General features: G+C 36.7%; 1 long non-coding RNA gene across 5 annotated transcripts in view; it reads right to left on the bottom strand.

Annotated features, from left to right (window-relative positions):
- The window catches only part of LOC135212487 (uncharacterized), a 233,863-nt gene that overhangs the window by 30,026 nt on the left and 197,837 nt on the right, over positions 1-6,000 (bottom strand). For 2 of the 5 annotated variants that reach the window (XR_010313913.1, XR_010313915.1), the window contains one exon: positions 1,287-1,364. The exons of the other annotated variants lie outside the window; for them this stretch is intronic. This is a non-coding gene — a long non-coding RNA (uncharacterized LOC135212487). The remainder of the gene's footprint in view (positions 1-1,286; positions 1,365-6,000) is intronic. 5 annotated transcript variants of the gene reach the window in all.

Below are 6,000 nucleotides of genomic sequence, written 5' to 3'. Positions count from 1 at the left end.
GATTTGCATTAGCCAGAATAACAAGGCGCATTTTGCAATGTTGCATCGGCATTCATTCAATTTGCATACAAGGCCACAAATTCTACCGGGGATCCGCAATTCAGGAGATAAATTGATAAAACTGGATGCAACAATTCACGTTCGCTTTCCATCGCTGACTTGACGGATCGTCGTAAACCGTATAGTCATATTTATAAATTAAATATATATATAATTGCTTCAGAGAGAGAGAGAGCGAGAGAGAGAGAGAGAGAGAGAGAGAGAGAGAGAGAGAGAGAGAAATAACTGAATCCCACTTACATTCGAAAACTTTAAAAGTTAAATATAGTTGTAAATACAATAGAGGTGACATGGGTGATGGGATGTGCCCCCCCCCCCCCCCCCCCCCCCCCCCCCCCCCCCCCCCCACCCCCCCCCCCCCCCCAACCCACCAACCACTCTCTCTCCCACCGTGCCTTCTACCCACTGGCCCCTTCTCTCCCCTTCCCCCCTCCAGCATCCAATCAGCATTCAGAATGATACCCAGTGGCATTTGGGCATTTATTACTGACAAGTTCCTGTGAACAGTTGTGAGTGAATGACCTCGAAAAAATAAATAAAATATAGAAGGCTTCTATCTAGGAAAACTAGATTTTTAAAAAGTGCACATTTACAAGCTATTTATAAAAAAAAAAAAAAAAAAAAACATAGGCAAAAAGATTGCAACTGTTAATGGTCATGCTGAAGTATTGCAAGACCTCGCAAATAACAAAATAAACTTCGTGTCCAAGTTAATTTTGGCATGAACAAGGGAATATTTGCAACGGAACATTACTGGTAATCAATGTGTATACGTATACATGCACGCATACATACATACGCGTAAAACATTGACAAATATACAAAAAATAATCACATAAATTTCAAACAGTATATTAAGACTTTCAAATCTAATTGACCTCCCAAAAAAACAATAAAAAACCACTACACATACATACATATATACGCGGAAAAAAACATACACAAATATACAAAACCCAATCCTCGTATTAATATCAAAAAGTATTATTACCCCGGCTTTCGAACTATTTACTCCACACAAAAAAATCGTTGATTGTCCTAAAGAAGGAAAGAAAGAAAGAAAGAAAGAAAAAAAAAAGGACGATCAAAAAATTAGCTCAGCAAGGCTATAAGCGACATGATGACGTCATGGGGCGCCACACACACACACATACACGGAAAATAACTGACGAGAATAGAAACCAAATAAATTGCCAAAAACGAGAACCGCTGCCAACGGCGCTTACTTTGTGAACATTGCTGCCTGGGTGTACACAAACACAGGTATTTTTATTCCCGGCCATTTTTGTTCCACAAAAACTCACCTGAAAAGAAATAAAGAGAGAAAGATGTAAGACATTGACTTCTAAGACATGTTCATTAGATAAGATTGATCAAACAGGCCCCATCTATTTGAGCCTTGCAACCGTATATTTCGAACACTTCCTTCTGTGGCCCTGTTCACTGGTAAAATATGGACGGATGATGTCTTGCAAGAGCATAAATACAACGCATATGTTAAGTGTGCTCGAGATATATGGTTGCAACGTTCAAATAGTGTTTTATGGGACTTTTATCTTCACATTATACTGCTGTATTACTGTAAAAGACATTCATTGACACATACACGCACACACACACAGTGTATGTATATATATATATATATATATATATATATATATATATATATATATATATACATACAAGAGCTTTGTAGTGAATATTGCATAAGTCAGTAAAACCTTTATAAAATATGATTTTATAAGCCTTATTAGATACCATTTTACACATATACATATCTTTGCAAAGGGACTTTGCAGAGAATGCTGCATAATTCAGTAATGCCTTTACAGAATGTAAATTTAAGTTTATTAAAATCATATATACACTCATGAATACTGCCAAGGATTAGTATGTAGTTTCAAAAGAATGAAAATTCCATGGCTAAAGGATTTTAAACATAATTTAATTCAATTTTACTTTAATGTCGTTGAACAGACTGTCATTAAGTACGTTGATTAAATAATAATAATAATAATAATAATAATAATAATAATAATAAATCATCATCATCATCATCATCATCATCATCATCATCATCATCATCCATCATCATCATCATAATAGTGTAGCAAGAAACCAACATATGTTTGTAAATTCATGTACGTTAAATATAGCAATCCAATATAGAATAATGAATGAGCTCTCTCTGAGAGAGAGAGAGAGAGAGAGAGAGAGAGAGAGAGAGAGAGAGAGAGAGAGAGAGAGAGAGAGATAAAAAACAATAATAGCTCTGAACTCCGCCAGCTCCATCCTCTCAAACGCTGCATATACAATAAATCAACTCTTGGACGAAAGGGCCACTCATTTGTGCCGGCAAAAAAAAAAAAAAAAAAAAAAAAAAAACACGGAATGTGGGAAAACAAACGACGAGCAACCGTCCGTCCTCGTATCCGTATCACAGAAGAGTAGAGAGAGAGAGAGAGAGAGAGAGAGAGAGAGAGAGAGAGAGAGAGAGAGAGAGAGTTGTCACAAGTTCTTGACGAGTTCAGTAAAGTATGATATTTTTTTTAAGGAAGGAGAGAGAGAGAGAGAGAGAGAGAGAGAGAGAGAGAGATGAGAGAGAGAGAGAGAGAGAGAGTATAAACTACATCCCAAACGTGAACCTATACCCTTTAAGAATCTAATCTAATCCACCGTATCTTCCTTACTTTAACCATTCTTCTGAAGCATCACGAATAAGAGAGAGAGAGAGAGAGAGAGAGAGAGAGAGAGAGAGAGAGAGAGAGAGAGAGAGAGAGAGAGAGAGGTCTTACTCTACTGGTTTCTCAAGGTCACTGAGAAAAATATATTGTAGGCCTAGTAATTTTTCTGCACATTTCTAAGCCTATTTTTTTCTTATATTTCTTCTGTTTTTGTTAATCATTGAAAATTATCTTACTTTTTAATTCATACGATATTTGTTCTTAATATTCGTGGTAGTAATTTAAAATTTTGTGATTTAAAGCATTATTCCAACCAGTTTAACAACCCCAATAATGAATGTGAATAAAAAAACTTACTTAGTCCTCAACCTAGAATAGTACTATGATAGCAGCACTAGTACTATCATTCAAATTGGTCTTCTTTTATTCCTATTTAACGAAATTTTTCATTTTACTTATTTTAGGCCTTGAAATGAATATTCAGTACAATGGAAAACCAAGAAACATGAATCAGGCTTACTTAGTCCTAGACCTACGTAGAGACCTACCTCTACCTAATCCTAGTACTAGTGCATAGTACTACAAGCATAGTAATAGTAAAAAGAAAACACCAACAACAGAGCGGAAGGCAAAGCTGAAGGCAAGCACATTCATAAAGCAACGTCACGTGTACCACGGCGTTAAAGGGGGAAGGAATCTACAGTGTAGTACAGTTGTACAGGAGGAAAACTGTCTCTCTCCCTTTAGGGAACATGGATCTGAACAGCTTAGCTTTTCACAGTTCATTTCCAATGCCTTTCCACCGCGCAGTTATCGAGAGAGAGAGAGAGAGAGAGAGAGAGAGAGAGAGAGAGAGAGAGGAAGTGTGTGTGTGTGTGTGTTATAGAACATTAACAACAAAGATATAATATATATATAGAATATATATAGAATATATATATCTTCTTCTTCTTCTTCTTCCCAGCTTTTTCCCATTTTTATATGGGGTTGGGGTCGCCGTTTCGGATGAGCCGTTTCCATTCTATTTCTATCTTGCGCTTCTGCCTCATCAATTCCCTTCTCATGTAAATCTCTCTCACACAGTCCTTCCATCTCTTTCTTGGTCTCCCTCTCTTTCTTCTTCCTTGCACCTCCACCCCCATAGTATGTCTCCCAGCGTGGTGTCCTCATCTCTCCTCAACAGGTGTCCATACCATCTCAGCCTCCCCTCCTGCACTTTCTTTGATACTTCCACACCTTAGTGACCCCCACCCTTATGTAGTCATTTCTGATCCTATCCACTCTTGTTACCCCAGACATCCACCTAAGATTCCTCATTTCTGCCACATCCATCTTCTTGCATCTGCTTTTCTCATGCTTGCTGGTTCCGTACATACAGCATTGCTGTTCTTACCACCGTCTTGTGAAATTTTCCTTTTAACCTAAGCGGCACTCTTTTGTTCACAAAGAACTCCCGAGGCCGCTCTCCAGTTGTTCCAGCCTGCCTGTACCCGATGTTTTACTTCTTCTTCCATACTTCCTCCAGCGTTAACAAAAGATCCAAATACTTAAACTTATCAACTCTCCTTATTTGCTCTCCACCAAGCTGAATACTTTCTATCATCCCCCTCAGTGGTGGTACACATATATTCTGTCTTGGATCTACTTATTCTCATCCTCTGTCCTCCAGTACTTGTCTCCATCTTTCCAATTTCACTCCAGATCTTCCCTGCTCTCTGCACACAGAACAAATATCATCCGCATACAAAATGTTCCATTGGCGTACTGTCTCCCTTACTTCCTCTATTATAACATCCATCACTATGTTAAAGATAAATGGGCTCAGAGCGACACTTGTAATTTATTATTATTATTATTATTATTATTATTATTATTATTATTATTATTATTATTATTATTTATATAAATACGTTAGAAATTAAAAGTGTGATTCGAACAAAATACCAAAATTTTCATATAAGAAAAAGGGTATCATTTAATAATAATAATAATAATAAAACATACACTATACATATATATATATTTATATATATATATATATATATATATATATATATATATATATATAAATTTCCATACTATTTTGACATCCTTAAACGCTGGCTTTCAAGACGTCATGCACGACGAACTTGCATAATGGCGGTGTTAGGTTTCGCCACAGAAATATATTTCCAGCGCAAAATCTACGATATATTTCCAGCGCAAAATCTACGAGTTAATTGCTACCTAAACAATTAACATCCTGTTAATAAACTTCAAATGACAAGATTGTAAGATTTTGCAGAGAAATAAGTTTCGATCTAACATAGGCCTAATGCAGTCGTCCACTAACGAGTGGTAAATCATGTTTATTGATCGAACAACATCACGAACAACATCAGTAGATGCTTCATGGCGTAAAGGTGATAGGACTATAAGTAAGCCTCGTTAAACCTAAGCAGCGGTAGGCCTTAAAATAAATCTAATTAAACCAATATAAATTAAGCATTGATGAAATATGTAAGGGCAAACTTAGGCCTAGGGTTTCAAACTTTGGGAGTGCTGTAGTAAAACACCAAGTCACATTTATAAAAAACTGGTACCAATTGTATTAATATGGTTGGATCTTTCGTTAAAACGAACGAAGTTTCGTGTAAAGGGGTGGGGGTTAAATAATATATATATATATATATATATTATATATAATATATATATATATATATATATATATATATCTATATATATATATGACTGCTTGCACCACCACGAGATATAAATCAGTCAAGCCATAAAAGTTGGTGTGTGAGTTCACTCACAAACCTCGTCGTCTTCGACGTCGCAGAGAGAGAGAGAGAGAGAGAGAGAGAGAGAAGAGATGAGAGAGAGAGAGAGGAGAGAGAGAGAGAGAGTTACGGGCTAATATTAATACTGTAAAAGTTAACAATAATAAAAAAATAAAGACAACCAACAGCTTCAGTTCGGAGTCGCAAATCACTTCCTTCTTTCTTGTCATACATACACACAAAGACAGAGAGAGAGAGAGAGAGAGAGAGAGAGAGAGAAAGTCTTGCACAATGCTCCTTGAGTTTCACGGGCTCATAATAATGATAATAATTCAGAAAAAGAAAAAAAAACAGCTTCGGTTCAGAGCAAGCCCACGGCCTTCCTACACTAGTCTCACAGAGAGAGAGAGAGAGAGAGAGAGAGAGAGAGAGAGAGAGAGAGAGAGAGAGACTCACAAAATGCTCCTTGAGTTTCACGGACTCAAATCAATAAC

This window comes from Macrobrachium nipponense, chromosome 41 (genome assembly GCF_015104395.2).
Source record: "Macrobrachium nipponense isolate FS-2020 chromosome 41, ASM1510439v2, whole genome shotgun sequence".
Classification (NCBI taxonomy): Eukaryota; Metazoa; Arthropoda; class Malacostraca; order Decapoda; family Palaemonidae; genus Macrobrachium; species Macrobrachium nipponense.
The sequence above is the reverse complement of the archived record's forward strand: the minus strand, read 5'-3'. Positions and strand labels throughout refer to the sequence as shown.